The following is a 19,504-nucleotide window of genomic DNA, read 5'->3' as shown; positions in this document are numbered from 1 at the left end:
GTGTTTACAAAGTATAAAAATACTGAAACCCAAGTGCAAACTGATAAGTCAGTTGTGAGTCTACAACAAAGAAGAAGCAAAAAATAAATGGGGAGGGGATTTTGTGTTTTTTGATGAGCAAACCATTTAAAAACATACCTCCTAAAGCTGCATGGTAAAAATAATAATAATAAAAAATTAGTCAGGGAAGATTAGGCACATAGATGCTGTCTATACATGGGGTATAGGGGGGATTTCCCCCATCCTAAAGTTGGGGGTCCTTGGACCCCACCCTAATCCTGGAGCAATGCTAGAGGAAAGTCACAATACTAAAAATAAGTTGAAAGGTCCATACCAGAGGAATTTCAGTCTATACAGTTTGCAGGTTACTAAGGCTACAGTTAGACTGCACTTAAAAGTGACTCAGTTCTGTATGACTGTATACAGATATCTATCCTGAATCTTTAAAATTAATAAAAAACAGAAGTGAACTAATAGACATCCATGAATACAAACTAAAGTATATGCTTCCTTCAAATTGTTTATATTGCAGAACATCTGTGACTCAGTTAGCTCATAATGACAAGGAAGGGAAAACAAAAACTCATAGCTGTTGCTTTAAATAGACTCATCACTAACAGATCTGTGCGTAGAAACTCTGGACACAGAAGGATGGAGGAGGGGGAAGTTAGTACTAGTGGGGGACAAGATGTAGAGGGACTTGACGCAAAACTGTAGTTGCACAATTTTATAATGTCAAAATGAACAATAGATTGCATATTTCAACATCTGCCTGTAAGACTGTTTTGGAAAATTCAAGTGTCCAGTAACTCAAACATATCATTAAAAATTGTTAAACATTATTGTAAAAGCAAGAAGAACAAGCAGTGTTGGAAGGTAGAGTGGTGGCCATGTCATGAATCACTTGTATTGACAACAGCATTATAAAATCTCACACCAGTAGGAACAAATGATCTTCAAAAGCATTCTGTTCTACATTGCAGTGACAGAAAATGACAGTAATGTTTACTTCCTAAACTACCAAAATGTTGTGGAGAGAATGACTGCTATTGTCAAGGATGTCCTGTACCTTCTTCCCCATACACCTTTCCACTACAATTCTCAATGTGTCAACAGTCCTGCCAAGCTGCAAACCAACCTTCTTCACCAGCTTGTACAGCCTTTTAATGTTCTTATCTGTCATACTGCCTCCCCAACAAACTACAGCAAAACCATATAGCAAAAACAGGAAGCACCAGGACTCTAAAGACTTGGACCTTCGCCCTTCTGCAAAGATATAGGGAGCACCACACACCCCTTTCCAGTGACCTTATGACCCCCCATGCTTTCCCAATCTGTCTACTGACTTCATAGGAGGAGTCACCAGAGAAATGAATGTCACTGCTGACCTCTAAACGAGGTTGACATTTTCTCCACAGATAGACCCACTACTGATGGCTGTGCCAAAGAGGTCATTAAAGGACTGGATCTTGGTTTTTATCCAGGACACTCGCAAGCCCAGACACTCAGACTTCTCGCTCAGTTTCTCGAGAGCCCCGATTACGGCCCCACAAAGATCACAGCATCGTCAACAAAGATCAGTGAATCTCTCTTCACCAACAGATGTCCCACAGCCGCTGCACCCCATAACCCTGCCCCAGTCCATGCAAGTATTGAACAGAGTAGAAGCAAGAACACACCCCTGACAAACCTTAGAATCAACTGAGAAAAACACAGAAGTTCTGCCTCCACTCTGCACAGCACTTACAGTACAAGTGTGCAGGCCAGCCATGATATCCAGCAACTTTAAGGGGATCCCACGAAGTCTCAGGATGTCCCACAGGACAGCACGATCATCTGAGTCAAACACTTTACAAGATTTGACGAAAGCTACAAAGAAACTGCCAATATTTGTATTTGTGTTCCATGAGAACCTTCAGAGCCAGGATGCAGTCGATGGTAGACTTCTTAGGCATAAAACCAGATTTCCCCCTTGCTGGTAAATGAGCAGGTGGTCACAGATCCTATTGAGGATGACCCAAGCAAGGACCTTACCCGGTACCAAGAGCAGTGTTATCCCTCTGTAGGTATTTAGGAAATCACCCTTCCCCGTCCAGATAGGGACGACAAGTCCAGTTTCCTAGACAGTAAAATGGAAACAAAGATTGCTTGCAATGCCAGGAGAACAGCCTTACCACCAGCCTGGAGAAGTTCATCTCGGATACCACAGATCTTTGCAGCCTTCTCTTCCCTCAGCTGGTTCACAGCTAATTGGAGGATCAGTCTCAAGAACTATGATTTCAGAGATGTCCAACGTCTTAGCCAGAGGATGGGATCTAATTAGAAGACAGAAATTAAATTTGTATGCATTATTAAACATAATTCCAGTGAAAACAAAAAACAAGCAGTAAAAAGTGCTCAATACAAAAATACCTCCTAAAAACGTACCTCACAATTCTAAGTCTTACAGATTGGTGGCAGTTATAGACAAGACATGTGCTCCTTGATAAAGGTGCAAAAATGGGAAGCCTTTTGTTATCTCAAATTAAACTTCTATCTATTGCAAAGAACATCAATACACTTTCTCAGGGAACATATTTACAAATTGCCAAAAAAATCATTCAGTACTGAAAAGTACATAATGATAAGGAAGTTGAATACATTGAAAAGCTAACTAAAGTGAAATTATTCATATAATATTCTGAAAAATAAATATATTCATCAAGAGCATAGTACATAGCTAACCGCTTGAAACTCACTGAACCTATATGACAATGAATTGATTTTTTATCTTTAAAGAAAAAGGTAACATTCTTCATTTTGATGCTAGAACCTCTTAAAAACCTGCAATAAAATTAATAAAGCTACAGATTACCACATAATACTTTCAAAGTTTTTTACAGTTCTCACTGTGGTTTTCTGTTGTAGCAATACTGCTGTTTGTGTAGACAGAGAAAAACGCTTCCATATTGATCCAAGTCTATTCATCGGCAAGTTGGAGAGGTCATTTTCTTATAAAATCAAAGCTCAACAGAGAAAGTCTTTATTTGTAGCAAATAGGATTCTAGTAAGAAAAGTGGATTTTTTGGATTAACGTTTCTGAAAACAAACTATAAAAATAGTCACTAACTCCTGGCTCAACTCTAAATATCCTTCCAGTCAGCCATTTTTGGGTAGCACTAGTTAACTTGAAAAGTTAATAGAAATTAGCAAGGAGAGAGAAAATTGTGTTCTCCTGTCTAAAACATTTTTTTATGATTTTTCTCATTGCTCCAGAATTAAAAGTAATAAGCTAAGGCCAATTATTGTGTTTAAGGGTATGTGGAGGTATGGCAATTCTGAAGAACCATACAAATATTAAAATGTAGAATAAAAAAAAAATTAAAATTACTTGTGTCACATAATTCACGTGTCACTTTTCACACCATCCAAAGTATATGCTTTCTTTTGCTAAAATACTGTTAAATAAGTACTTCCTGATAATCAGAATAGTACAAGGACATGAATCGCGTTGAAACAGGATTGAGCTATATGAAGATCTGCCTTTTCTTCTTCAAGAAGCATAACTTCAATTCAAAGACTTATTTCTACCTGAATATTGTTCATTTTCATGTACTTCTTTAATATGATAGAAGGTTTTGTGAAAGGATTCATACAACAACATGAAGGTTTTGGTTCAAAATTGACGTGGTCTTGAGAGACTTCAATCCAAAATAGAACAACACAGACAAGCAAAAAATGGCGGTTATAAAGTCGGACAGAGGAAGTGATGTTATCGGGACAGGAACCGGAAGTGATGTCTTCGGGGCCGGAACCGGAAATGACATGTTTGAGTCCAAGCAAAATTTCCTGTGGTTGGTGTGCCAATGGAAAAGAGGAAAGATCAGTGCATTCTCCCCTGGTCTGGCATGGAAATATCCCTTTTCAAGCCCTTCAGTTGCATTCCATGTGCACATTTGTGATAGTTTTTAGTACAAAATGTATGCGTTTTGGACTTTTTGAGCACATTACATGGATAATAGATGGCTTATGCAACACAGGTAATTTGGATTTTATAATGGTTGTTTGAATATTGTTTCCTGCTGTTCAGTTTTTGCCCCCGTGTCTGCCCAATTTAAACCCATTGTATGATAAGATTTGTGATCTCCATTCTCCAAGAAAAAATGCCATCACCACAAACAACACAGGACAAGTAACTAATAAAGTCATTAACATTTTTTGGAAAGTATTGTTTTAAGTTTAGTGTAGTTTATCTGCAGTTTATCTGTGGTTTATCTGGAAAGGGCTGGGGGTACAGTGAGATTCGTGTTTTTTGACTTTTCCAGTGCCTTTAATACCATCCAGCTTCTCTTATTAAGAGACAAGTTTAGCGTGGCACAGGTTGACACTGGGCCGATTTCCTGGATTTTAGACTATATGATTAACATGTCCCAGTACATGAGATTAGTGAACTGTGTGTCAGAGAAAGCAATTAGCAGCATGGGTGGTCCAGAGGGGACTGTCCTTGCTCCCTTCCTTTTCACTTTTTACATCTTGGATTTCAGGTATGATTCTGAGATGTGTCACCTTCAAAAGTTTTCATATGACACTGCTATTGCTACTGCTACTCCATCATTATACACAGAAGTTCAATATTGTGTCCCAAAGGGCTCAGTACTGGGACCTTTACTGTTTTCACTTTACATGCTTCCACTGGGATCTATCATTAGGAAACATAATGTTAATTTTCACTCGTATGTAGATGACACCCAGTTATACCTCATTTAAATCAAATGAAGTTTCTCCGATGTTGTCTTTAATTAGTTGTGTTAGCGAATTAAAGGAGTGGATGAATGAGGACTACTTGTCTTTAAATACAGATAAAACAGAGATGTTAATTGTTGGAGGGAATGACGCTGATCACAACAATATTTTGTCATCATTTAACTCAGTTGGAATCCCAATTAATTTTACTGAATCAGCCCGCAATCTAGGAGTTATCGTTGACTCTAGCATGTCATTTAAAGCGCATATTACAAAGTTGTCCAAAACATGTTTCTTCCATCTTAAAAATGTTAGGAAATTAACCCTTTAACCGCCAACTCCCTAAATATTCCCCATGCCAGGAGAAATCTGAACAATTTTCGTTTTTTTACTTTACATTTATTCAAGCAGTATTTACCTGCTGAAATACCTGCTGAAATGTTTCAAATAAATGGTCAATCAAAGGACGTAGCTTGAACAAGCGGTCACGGTTTGGATCTTTCATATCTGGCTCAGATAACGGGCAGCAGTCCAGTTGAGATGCTGGGGATACACCCACTCATCGCCATCATCCGATGCGTCGTCATTCACAGTATCATGCAGCGCATGTTGCTGATCATCATTGTCGCTAAAATCTTCTTCAGAACTGCTACAATCATGATCAGAATTATTGTCCAAAATCGCCTGCAAAACCTCACTTGAAGTCAGTTTACGTTTCGCCATATTCACAGCTTTCACTTTCGAATCACATCACGTGAGCGGCCAATACAAGCGCAGAGTTGTCGAAATACAACGTAGTAATAATACCCACGCCAAACTGTCAGCTATACTACTCGCCAGGCATTCACATAACCACAGGCAAATGTGCCGGATAATTCCGGCAGTAAGGCGTCAGCAATAAAGCTACGATGCCGGATATATCCGGAAGAGGGCGGTTAAGGGGTTAAGGCGCTTTCTAAATAAACAGGATTCTGAGATATTAATTCATGCATTTATCTCTAGTAGGATTGACTACTGCAATGAGGTGTTCACTGGATGTTCAAACTGTTCTTTATACAGCCTCCAGTTAATTCAAAATGCAGCTGCAAGAATTATTACAAGAACAAGAAAATACAAACACATAACTCCAGTTCTTAAATCCTTACACTGGCTCCCGGTTAAGTTTAGGGCAGATTTCAAAATTCTCCTTTTAACGTATAAAGCATTAAATGGCCAAGGTCCAGCTTACTTGTCTGAACTTATCATGACTTACAAACCAGAGTGCACATTAAGATCTCAAGATGCTGGTCTGCTTATGGTTCCAAGGATTAATAAAATAACAATGGGAAGTCGAGCTTTTAGTTACAGGGCCCCTAAACTGTGGAATGGTCTGCCTGCTACTATAAGAGATGCCCCTTCGGTCTCAGCTTTTAAATCCCGGCTGAAGACTCACTACTTCAGTTTAGCATATCATAACTAGAGCTGCTGATTAACTGTACAGACTGCATCTCTGTTGTTAGTCATTAGCACTATAACATAAGTAACATGATAGTTATAATTGGATACTAACCCTCACCTATTCTGTTTCTCTTCTCGGTACTCAAATGTGGCACTTGGTGCCACGGCCCACCTGCCAAGTTGTTTTGCCTGCCTAAGGTAAAGTCATCTCTGATGGAGGATCGCAGGAATCGTGGGAAAGAGGGGTCCTTTCATCGGATTGGCTGGCTCAGCACTGTTTCAGCCGTGGAATGGCCAAATGGGGGAGGCAGCTTGATGAATGAGGTCTCCAGGACTCTAAAAATATCCAAATCTTATTATGTGATATCATCTACTGTTAAATTCTGCTCCGTACTTCTAAAATTTTTATTTTTTTTTTACATCTAAAATTTTTTTTTATTTTTTATTGAGGATTTGTTCTGTTCTGTGTATTGTATTGTATTGACCCCCTTCTTTTGACACCCACTGCACACCCAACCTACCTGGAAAGGGGTCATTCTTGGAACTGCCTTTCCCAAGGTTTCTTCCATTTTTCCCTACAAAGTTTTTTTTTTGGGAGTTTTTCCTTGTCTTCTTAGAGAGTCAAGGCTGGGGGGCTGTCAAGTGGCAGGGCCTGTTAAAGCTCATTGCGACACTTCCTGTGTGATTTTGGGCTATACAAAAATAAACTGTATTGTATTGTATTGTGTATTGTTGGATGTATTAGTGAAGGGAAGGAGGAAGAATACTGAAGCCTGGTGAGTTGCTTTGTGGAGTGGTGTCATCACAACCATCTCTTACAAAAAGACACATTACTGTAATCTACTGTAAATATATTTCCCAATACCAGAGTAGTGTAATATGATACAGTTTAAATTCTTGTAATCATATTACAGTTACAGATTTAACTAGAATCACATTCTCCTAATTACAGGTTTATAGACAAATATGTAATTGTGTATTATCATGGTATATCCCTCTACTTACCCTTTACCTAGGGTAGGATTAGATTCGTTACTGGGTTGGTCTACAGTCACACGTTAAGTTTATCACACACATACATACTGTGGATATACTGTACATATACACTCAGACCCTAACCACAACAGTGCCCCATGAATGACACACACAGCTGGTTAACCTCTAGCACTTTATGCCCTACAAGCGCCTTAGAAATAACACAGCCTGTCACTCTCTCAGCACTTCAAGAGACTTACTTATTATCGGCATGAACATACAATGTTTTAAATATATCCATCTATCCATTATCCAACCCGCTGAATCCGAACACAGGGTCACGGGGGTCTGCTGGAGCCAATCCCAGCCAACACAGGGCACAAGGCAGGAACCAGTCCCAGGCAGGGTACCAACCCACTGCATGTTTTAAATATATTTCAGACCTAAATATTACTTTTGGTCTCCAAGAATATATTTAAACATACAAAGGCTCAGCATTCCTGACTATAGGCCATTTATCAGCCAAGAATGCCTTACTTAACATACTGTTCCCTATTATTGGGTGGAGCTCTCACCCACTGCTTTAATAAACCTCTCAGCACAGAGGTAATCGCAAACCTCCAGCTGCACTAGGTGCTCAAAGAAATCTACCTTAAGTCTGAATATATATATTCTTTAGAAAAAGCTTACGAAAAGTTAAAGATGACAGAGATGAATGTTGTAGGCGGCTTGTGATCTAGCACTCGTAGTTGTTCATTAGATGCTTTTCTGATGATCAGATAGAAACGGTCGCACTTTGAGGTCGCTCTGTTCTCTTCTTCTGATGTCATTCTTCAGCCGGAGCATATTTATTATAAAATTCTACTGGGGGTTTTTGCAAGATGTGATTATTAGATATTCCAATTAGCTGGCTGTCAATATGATGAATGAATTCACTCGTCCATTTTCCCAAACAATAAAAGTTTGGTGTTGCTTAGTACTACTGGCATGTCTTCCTTTCCCAGGCTGTAAACCAATTTAGCAACTTGTTGTCCCAGATCTCAGATTTTAAAGTAATCAATAGCCTGAGGAATCTCCTGAATTGCTGGTCAGTTCATACAAATGGTACAGAGATTTAGGAAAACAGATTGCCTTTGATTTTAACTGTCCCTGAAAGTATTAAGTTCATCTGTTGTTTTGTCTTGAACAAAATATAATGAAAATATAGTTCAAAATTTACAGATTTTGTACCCCACAACAATTGATCATTTTCATAATTTTTGAGGAGATAAGTGTGGCTACCCAATAGATGTCTCCATCCCAAATTGTACTGCACATGTACACTGTTTTCATGCAGGAGTACACTAAGTTACACAACACTGTAATGTCTGTAGCAGAGACGTGTGTCAGTTTACGACATTAAATGATTGTTTTACTTCAGGATTGTATTGACATTACCATTGCATTTATTAAGAAATTAAGATTTTGAGTTGTTTTTTGAAAGATAGCACATTTTTAACAACACATTGATAAATGAGATGATTGTTATATTGGTTTAAAGTAGACAGAGCAAACTAAACCACAGACAGCGTCTGAAAAAAATTACTGCTAAAAATATGTGAGAGCTGCATTGATATTTTTATTCTTTGTTATGTTCACCCTTTAGATTGAAGTCTATCTGAGTCAGGCAATGTTAAAAGGTGGTGCCCCTCAGATATCAGTATTGTGGTTACTGCTGCTTTAAATTAAATAAATTTAGATAGCATACTAGATAAAACTGTGTAGATGTCACTAACCCTAAAAAATTCCCCTAGGTTTGTGTTTGAAAAAACAGTAAAAGTACCTTACATTAAATCTGATAAGAATTAAACTTTGTTCTTTTCCTATATTTCTCCTAATTAATGGACAGTAAAAAATGTATACATCCATTAATTTGTACAGCTTCAAATTTTTTTGCCACATCTTTTATTTGTCCTGGGTATGATGTTAAACTGCATCCGGCCCTGTAAGTGGTCCTCCAACTTGCAGAGAAAACTTGAGGGTTAGTGGCAGGAATGGCACTCCAGTCACCATAAAAACTTCACACAGCTCCAAAACAACATACAGGACTCCCTTCTGCTCTCCATCGGAGTAGCTCTGCTGCAGCCACACATAGGAAAGCTGCTCTCATTATGAAGGGGAAGGGGGAAAGCCCTTGGTAGCCTCATCCCTGAAAGAGTTAAAATCGCAAGGAACCAATTGGAATTGGTGTGGTGCTGAGGCATCGCCAGCTGCACGGCAGATTCAGCTCCCAATTTGAGGAGGCCCATCCTGGTATGCGTGTGGAATGTCTTGTCTCTCTGGCATGATGATCATCTTTCTCTGCTGTTGGAGACACTTTTTAAACTCTGCATTTCAGTGGCTACACTCTCTGAGGTGCGCAGACCTGGGACTGGCCAGATCTCTATAGGTGGGTACAGCTTTTATTGGTCTGGTTGCTCCGATAGTTGTCATACTCAAGAAGTAGCTGTTGCTGTACCAGATCAGCTTCTTCCAATGGTGTCCAATGTCACTCTTTTCAACGAGTGTATTTTGAGAATCAGATTAAGGCACTCTCTGCCTCAGTGTTTACTCCGACTGTGGTGAGTGATGTGTCGATGAGGGAGACATTTTATTTGCAACTTCTTCGCTTAGTAGTTGATGGGCGCCCGTGAGGTTGACACTCCTCTGGTCATGGGTGGCTATGAGGATTCTGTCAGTATCCATGGGTCTGGGGGCCATGGTGAAAGTGGCTCAATGTTTTATGACTTTGCAAAAGGTTAGGGGCTGTGGAACGCTGGATCCTGGTTCCAACACACTGAGTCGCATTGTTGGACTTGGTACTCCAGAACTGGTGGTACAGTGAAGGAGATCGATCACATCCTTATGGGCAGACCCTGGAGGCTCCTACAGAACTGCAGGATATGGACTGGCCAGCATATTTATTTACAAAGAAAACTAGAGGTGTGGGAATTCTTATACATAGAACAGTCTCATGTGTACTATCAGATGCAATATCTGATCCTGAACGGAGATATGTGATTGTCATGGGTAATTTATTTAACTGTAAATTGATTTTGATAAATGTTTATGCACCCAATGTGGATGATAGGGAATTCATGCAAAATGTGTTTGCATCCATTCCCAATGTGAACTTATAATGGCTGGGGACTTTAATTGAGTTTCAAATCCAGACTTTGATAGGTCTCCTGTCACAGGGGTGATGACATCTAACACTGCAAAGACAATTACACAGTTTGTAACTGATCACAAATTATCAGACTCTACGAGATTTCTAAACCCAAACTCAAGAGCATATTCCTTCTACTCACCAGTGCATCATTGCTATTCAAGAATTGATTATTTCTTTGTAGATAACAATTTCTTGCCTACTATTAAATCTTACAAGATCCCTTTGATCTTGGAGCTTTAATCATTATGCCCTACATACTCAGATAGCATCTTAACCTACTTTTATTAGCAGACAAGAACTGTACAGAATTTATATTCAAACAAATCAGCTTTTTTCTAGAGACAAATAAATCCTCAGAGGTCTCTGCAGGAATACTCTGGGAAACCCTGAAGGCTTTCTTAAGAGGACAGATTACTTCATATCTTTCCCACAGAAATAAATTGGAAATAAATAAACAGAACAAGTCATTTTTAAATCAAGACATCATTACTATAAACATGGAGAGAAAGCTAATAAGATCTTAGCTCAACAAATCCACAAGCAAGAAGTTCACAATGCAATTCCAGCAATCACCAACACAAACGGAGACAAAATCGCAATCATTGACCATAAAAATATAATGCACATATTTAGAGACTATTATAAATCTTTATATTCTACTGAGTTTAAAGAAGATAAGAGACAATCTAATGCATTTCTCGATGCATTACAGATACCACAAATAGATACGGTCAGTGCAGAGGAACTGGATAAACCTCTGGCACTAACAGAATTTCTAGATGCTATAAAGTCACTTCAGAGTGGGAAAGCAGCAGGCCCCAATGGCTACCCTGCTGAATTTTATAAGAAATTCTCCACTCAGCTAGCTCCCCTCTTATTAGCAACATTTACAGAAGCTAGAGACAATAAAATTCTACCTCAAAATTTTTGCCAAGCATTAATCACTGTCTTTCCTAAACAAAATAAGGACTTATTACAATGTGCATCATATAGACCAATTTCACTTCTGAATAATGATTTTAAGATACTTTCCAAAGTCCTAGCTAGAATGATGGAGAAAGTGCTGCCTTCGGTAATATCACAAAATCAGATTGGATTTATTAAAGGCCAACACTTAGCTTCCAATCTTCAACGCCTGTTTAATATAATCACCCAGAAAGTCAAACACCCGAGAGATATTATTATCGTTGGATGCAGAAAAAGCATTTGATATGATTGAATGGAACTACCTTTTCACTACATTGGAGAAATTTGGGTTTGGCCCGAACATTTGTGCATGAATCAAACTACTGTATACCAATCCAGAAGCTTCAGTTTGTATTAACAATATTAATTCAGACTACTTTAAACTAGAACGTGGTACCAGACAAGGATGCCCCTTGTCACGACTGCTTTTCACAATCGCCATTGAGCCACTGGCAGTTCATTGTAGAAATGCTTCTGAGATAAAGGGGATTATCAGAGAAGGACTTGAACAGAAAATTTCTCTATATGCAGATGATATGGTACTGTATATATTAGATCCACACAATTCTGTACCTGCAGTCTTAACAGCACTTACAGAATTTCAAAAGATTTCTGGTTTCAGAATTAATTAGACTAAAAGTGTGCTCTTTCCAGTGAATTCTCAAGCACATAATATTAGATTGGACTCCTTCCCTTTTATCATCGCAGATCAGTTGAAATACCTAGGGGTAAACATCACAAGTAGACACAAAGCTCTCTATCAACAAAATGTCACTATCTGCATGGAAAACATTAAGCAAGACTTGCATTGATGGTCATATGATATGAAATGCAGTATACTCTCTCCCACAACGCATTGATTTGAAAGGACCGGGCAATGCCAGGTACTCTACTAGTAAGCTACAAAAACCTTGACATTCACTCAAATAGAAAAACAGACACAGGCTTGGTTCGCAATAGAAATAAAATCCTGCAGTACTTCTTTATATCTTTGCTTTGTACCCAAAAAAATGCAAGTTATCGCCAATATACTAACAACCCAATTGTGCTTCACTCACTCAGAATATGGAACCAATGTAGGAAGCATTTTAAGATAAAGAAGCTTTTATCTGTGGCAAATCTGCACAAGAACCACCTTTTTCTACCCTGTAAAGCATATGCTGTTTTTAATGTCTGAAAAACATTTGGGATTAAATCACTTAGAGATCTGGGGGGTATTTTCCGTACGTTGCTTAAATCATCCGAGATCAGATGCCTTTTCTTGGATGAGTTAATGCCGGTGAAACTCATCCGGGATAAGTCGGTTTTTCAAAAGCAGCAGTGTAGAGATTAGTTTAGCTGGATCTAATCATCCGAAATGATTGCGCGTGCCCACACTGATTGAAAAACCCATATATATTGAGTCTAGAAAACATGATCAGCAAGTCTTTGATAGGCTGCAACAAAATGACAAAAAAACGGGCGCATTCTTACACACAAGCGGAACAGGACCTTTTACTCGAAGGATATTAAGAATTTCAAGAGTTAATATGCACAAGGGGTAACACTGCAAAAGCAGCCCAAACCAGAAAAGACGGCTGGCAAAAAGTGGCCGACAAATTAAACGCGTAAGTAGTGTGCATTGTACTTACTGAATGCAGCGTTTCATTTCCTATGTGGCAGATTAATTATTGTTTAATATGTCATAATTCCAGATCAAACGTGAGCACAAGGAGAACATGGGAACAAGTTAAAGTGAAGTACAAGAATATACTTCAAACTGGTAAATATTGGTATATAACTATTTAAAGAATTATTGACATAAAGAATCATATATAATATAAAAAACATTAATTTTAAAGCTAATAAGAAGAAGGCAGACAAGCAAAAAACAGGTAGAGGTCTACGCGGTCCAGACCTAACCCCTGCAGAAGAGTTGGCTCTCCAGCAAAATGCCCATCGCCCTGTTTCTGAGGGCATTCCAGGGGGAAGCTCCTCCTCAGAACCAGTGGCAGGATGCAGTGGTCACTTCATTTTAGGTAAAGGATGGTCACTGCATATATTTTGTCCTCAATGTGTGCCATAGGTATGTTCCATATAGGCCTCTTTTTTTTGTTGGGTCAGTTGCAGGGAATGCCATATCCCTAGAACCTGTGTCTGACCAACGAGATATTGATGAAGGTCAAATATTTGATGAAGACACTGTGGTGTTATGGGTCCACAGCTCTCCCAACAATGGCCAGCAGTTTTATTTAAATAATCACCTCGCTCATGGCTTAGGAGGGGGTGTGGTGACTGTAGCGAGCCACAGGGCGATCTGCGGTGTGGGCATTTCTCACCTAAATCCACAGGTGAGAGACTGCCCACATCCGTGATTGTTCCTGTGGCTAATGGGCTGCAGCTGCTATGTCCTCTCTGCATTTATAGAGAAGCCCGAGACGGTTAGAAGAGAGGAAGTAAGGGAAAAAGTAAAAAAAAAGAAAGGAAAGAGAATGGGAGGTTGTAGAAGAAAGCAGGAAGCAAGAGAAAGAGAGAGTGCGCTGGTGAGAGTGAGTGAGTGAGCGAGCATGAACAGGCTCGCAGCAGCTGAATAGGCAACCTGGGTGTTAGGCCGACATCCCGGACGTGGTAGTTGTTGTCGCTCCCGTAGAGTTTTATGAAGGACAGGAGTGACTGGAAGGTGGATGATTCTCCACGGATGACCGCGGGAATCAGGACTTGGGAACGTGGTATCCACCACGTGAGAGCCTTGGCCGTTGGTGGGATTTCCCAGGTCACTCTCAGGGGGAGCTGACCGGAGCCAAGGATCGGAAAGGCGACAGACAGTAGTAGCAGGAGTAGGTAGAAGGCCAGCTGCAGAAAAAGCATCTCTCCTGTTGAGCAGCCCAGATGGGAGTAGCAGGGGAGCCGCCAGGGTAACCGAAGAAGCACCGGGCTTGTCATTTGTTTTTAAAAGACTGCTTCCTATTGAACGTTTTAACCTCGTTTTAAAGGATTGTTGTTTTGTGTATTTTAACCTCCATGTTTTATTTAATGGATTATTTATTTATTGGACATTGCACTGCTGCACTTTATTAGAACACTGTTTTGGTTTGCTGTGAATAAAAGCACTTTGCACTTTTGAACCATCCCCTTGCTCAATTGTTATTGCCTCACTGTCTAGCTCATCGGTGACATTACCGACGGTGTTGGGTTCAAGGGCTCTCTAATAGCCGATGGGAGCAAGGAGCTGAACCCGCATCGTCACAGACACTTTGATTATTCATCAAGAGGAGAGGCAAATTTTCCAAATGTTTGAACAAACTCCACTCTGATCAGTCCCATGTGCTAATCGTGATATAACTGTTTTGCAGGAGCCTGTAGCCAGCACACATGTCCCTTTTAGAACAAAGTCCACATCAAAAAAAGGAGATGGTGAGGTTGGTTGAGCCATTTGTTGTACTTTATACAAAATGATTCAAAATGATATACTGTGTATACAATATAGAGGAAAAAAGGCATTTGTAATTGCGTATTTATTTGCAGAAAAATGTGAGGGCTCTATACAAAAGATATCTTCAACAGAAAATCACATACAGAAAACTAAAAATGAGAAAAATACAGCAGGACATAGAACTTCATGAACTGAGGACAACCAAAATGAAGTTGCAGATACAAAACTAGAAAAACAATTGGTAACAAAATTGTCTTATCTCTTTCAAATATGTATATGTGTATGCGTGAGTGTATCCTTAATTTATGTTCTCCTCCTTACAGGCTGAAGGTCCGTAATATACAATAAATAACTTTTGTGTGAAACCACTGCTGTCTTTTTCATTGGAAATACTGGGCCACAATTCTGTCTCTGGCAGCTCTGCCACTGGTTTGCTGAAGGTGCACTGGCTCAATGTCATTATCAGGCTGCACCAAAACCTCTGGGACTCTCTTTTTTCTGATGGTCGCTATTTTGTGTAAGACAGAGCATGCAACAATTATGTCACATGCTCTGTCAGGTGCAACCCTCAGCCTTTTTAGACATTGAAATCTCTCCTTCAGGTGGCCAAAGGTCATTTCAATTCGTGCCCTTGTCCTAGACAGAGCTGCATTATATCGAGTTTGTGGCGCAGGGTTGGGGTTAGGAAACGGGGTCATTAGAAAATTCCTACAGGCATATCCCCTGTCCCCAAGCAGGATTCCATCATGATGACCTGTGGAATATGTAAGAATTGTGAATACAATACACACATCACCATGATTTATAAATAGATTATTACCTTGTTGTCCGATACAGGTGTGACTCCTTAAAAATTCTTGAGTCATGAACAGACCCTGGCCATTTAGCCTCCACATTTGATACAAGGTAGGATGCATCATAGATCATCTGAGAATTAATAGCATGTACTGTAGGTCAAACAATTTTACTGTCAACATGCCTATTGGCTATTTTCAACTCTTACAAAAAGTTACATTACCTGCACGTTAATACTGTGGAAGCTTATGATTCCAATAAAATAACAGTGGGAGGTCGGGCCCCTAAACTGCTACTATAAGAGATGCCCCATTGGTCTCAGCTTTTAAATCCCGGCTGAAGACTTACTTCAGTTTAGCATATCCTGGCTAGAGTTGCTGATTAATTGTACAGACTGCATCTCTGTTGTTAGTCATTAGCACTAAACCATAAGTAACATGATAGTTATAATTTGTTACTAACTCTCACCTATTCTGTTTCTTTTCTTCAGTACTCAAATGTGGCACTTGGTGCCACGGCCCATCTGCAAGTTGTTTTGCTTACCTGATGGAGGATCGCAGGAATCGTGGGGTAGAGGGGTCCTTTCATCGGATTGGTTGGCCAAGCAATGTTTCAGCTGTGGAATGGCCAAATGGGAGAGGCAGCTTGATGGCTGAGGTCTCCAGGACTCTAAACAAATCCAAAGCATATTATGTGATATCATCTACTGTTAAATTCTAGTCCGTACTTGTAAAATTTTTATTTTTATACTTTATTGAGGATTTGTTCTGTTCTGTGTATTGTATTGTATTGATCTCCTTCTTTTGACACCAACTGCATGCCCAACCTTCCTGGAAAGGGGTCTCTTTTTTGAATTGCCTTTCCCAAGGTTTCTTCCATTTTTTTCCTACAAAGTTTTTTTTGGGGAGTTTTTCCTTGTCTTCGTAGAGAGTCAAGGCTTGGGGGCTGTCAAGAGGCAGGGCCTGTTAAAGCCTGTTGCGGCACTTCTTGTGTGATTTTGGGCTATACAAAAATAAGTTGTATTGTATAAAATATCTATTTGAAATAATTATATATACATGTATTAAATACACCTTATATTTTGCACATTACATAACATTATATAGTATACATAAAATGTGTGTATATGTTATACTTTATATAAATAGTATATTGTATTATTATATTATATAAAAATAAGTACTCAACCTAAACCAGACTACGTAGCTGATTAACAACAATTAAATACATAATTTCACATTTTGAACTTGTTGATCAATAAATACAAGACAATTGTGCCTCTTTAACCTCCAAGAAGATGGAAATGCAAAAAGGAGGGGATTAACAGCAACAACAACTTCCCTCGTAAACAAAAAGTAAATAATGTCCTGGAAAAAAAACATGAAGTATATATCAAATTAAAAAAGCAAGAAATAATATTATCCAAACAACAAACTGTTTTGTGGTGTAGTCTTAAAACTTGAACGTAATTATATATTCATCATCAATTAATCTGAACTGAGAAGCTTGCTGCTTAGATTCTGCACTCTGGGAGATTTTTTTATTTCCCCCCCGCCCCAGTTCCATAAAATTTTTTTGGAAAACTTCAAAAGTGGATTTTATTTCCTTAGGGTATCTAAGATTTATTGTATACATTAGACCAAACAACATTGCACAAGCTGCAGCAACAGAGTGTAGTCCATTTAGCACCTCTACACCTTCAATAAAAATGAAAACTTCTTTAGGTGTGTGAAAGGGTCCTTCACCCTCTTTATGGATGACAAATATGGCCTTTGTGAGTGTCTTCATTTCTTTTTCAGCATCATCTTCTACTGCATCCTACAAGAAAAAGATAAAGATGTACAGATACTCATCCATTACGATATAGTGAACTTTGACATAAATAAATAAACTCTAGAAATCATTAAAACACTGAATGTTAATGTCTTAGTGTCATATAACAAGTATGTTCAAAATACCGAACAATAAAGCAGTATATCTTGCACAAGTGACTATACAGAATATTACATCAGAATTCTGACTGAACATACTGTGAAATTTAATAGTAGAGGAAAAACACAAATCTATGTTAATAAACAAACAAATAGCAGAAATAAATAAGGGTAAATTGCATACTAAGCCTTACCAAATATTCTTTGATCAGATCTTTGTCATCCTCACCAAGGTAAATAATAAGGGACCACAGCACTCACTCTCTTCTGATGTTAACATCATTTTTCTGGATGCAAAAGTACACATTTATTCATATTCACTGACCCAGAAATTTATAACAAACAAACAAAAAAAAAAACGAAATACATTTGGGCCAAAAAAAAATCTAAATTTTTGCCAAAGAATTCAAGATCGTTGCCTCAATGCAATTCACAAATATAATATACCTGATCTATGGCTTGAATGAAACTGGCAATCTTATAGCAGGCAGCTCCTCATTTGTGTTTGATGATGCGCTTCAGTTTATTGGTATATTTGTCCAGCTGTGCAAGAAATTTGGACTGGAGAGGGATTGTAGCAATCTGTGGGAACTCAGCCTTAATCTTAGAGGAAAAAGATTAAAGTTAAAGAAATTAACTAACTTCAAAAATTCAAATACTGTAAGATAAAACACTTCTTAGGAAAAAAGTAACATACCTCATTCACTTTGAAAAGTACAGGCCATCACTTTCACTTTCTAAAGTAGACACATCAGCTATTACTGAACATTTTCAGCTATTGTCTACTCAACATAAATGCGTTTGTTATGTTATTGTTACTATACCCTGATACCAACAGCAATACATGTGTATAATGCCTCAATGTGAGTGTGACGACCAAGTCAGAACTTTTCTTTTTAATTTTATTGCTTTATAGTCATTCTGGTGTGTGTTCAGTCCAAAGTGTCTGTGTATATTTATTTATTTATTTACATACATATTTATTTATTTATTTATTTATCTACCTACTGCGGTGGGTTGGCACCCTGCCCGGGATTGGTTCCTGCCTTGTGCCCTGTGTTGGCTGGGATTGGCTCCAGCAGACCCCTGTGACCCTGTGTTCGGATTCAGCGGGTTGGAAAATGGATGGATGGATTTATCTACCTATTTATGTTTTTATTCATTTAAAGAACTTCTGTAAGAAGCAAAATTTCCCCCAGGGACAAATACATTTCTGTCCATCTATATTCACGATGACCTGATGAACTTCTAAATTTACTTATGCATTACTAGACTGTTATCATCTCTTTTAATCCTTTTTGCAAAATCAATTTATATAAAACAAATAATTTTAACAAAACAAAAATAAATTGTGAGTACATTAGAATGACCAAGGAAATATATATGCCCATTATTGTATTTAATAATATTGGTACTATATCTGGTTAATACTTAAAATGTGGGTTTGCAGTGTGCCTGTACGCACTGGTACTACATACGGACATTTTCCAGTTTCAGCTGCTGACACATCACATTCTGACCATTAAGAGGGCAACCCCGTTAACATCTAATAACTCTTCGATACAGAATATGCATATCAATGTTCTATATATTCAAATGTGGATACCCTAACCCCACCATGCTCAAAGAAAACATTGCTTGTAATCACAAGGGTGGAAAAGAAGCCACCACAACAGCCCCGGTTAACACTGTATACAGCTAGTCCTATACACCTTAAATGGAGTAGGATAATACCAAAATGATGGGGCATATCGAGTCAGTCTGAGTAAAAAACTGCATTTTTAACTTTATGGCACTTAACATAAATAACGATGATGATTAGTTACATTAAATCTTCATAAAAACTCATTAGAACTCGAAAGTTGAACTCTCAGAAACGAGGGTGCTGCAACAAACTTTAAAGTAATTTATATTTTGCTCACATCAGTCCAGAAACGAGGCAATTGCAACAATTAAATAAGAAATAAAAGGTCATGATATGTTATCATTTTAAACCAAGCTATTTTTGCATATATTACAAGAATATTTCACATAAATGGCGTCGCTGAGATAATTTTCTGTAGTTACACCTTAACT

Source organism: Erpetoichthys calabaricus, chromosome 1 (genome assembly GCF_900747795.2).
Source record: "Erpetoichthys calabaricus chromosome 1, fErpCal1.3, whole genome shotgun sequence".
NCBI lineage: Eukaryota > Metazoa > Chordata > Cladistia > Polypteriformes > Polypteridae > Erpetoichthys > Erpetoichthys calabaricus.
This window is presented reverse-complemented; position numbering follows the sequence as displayed.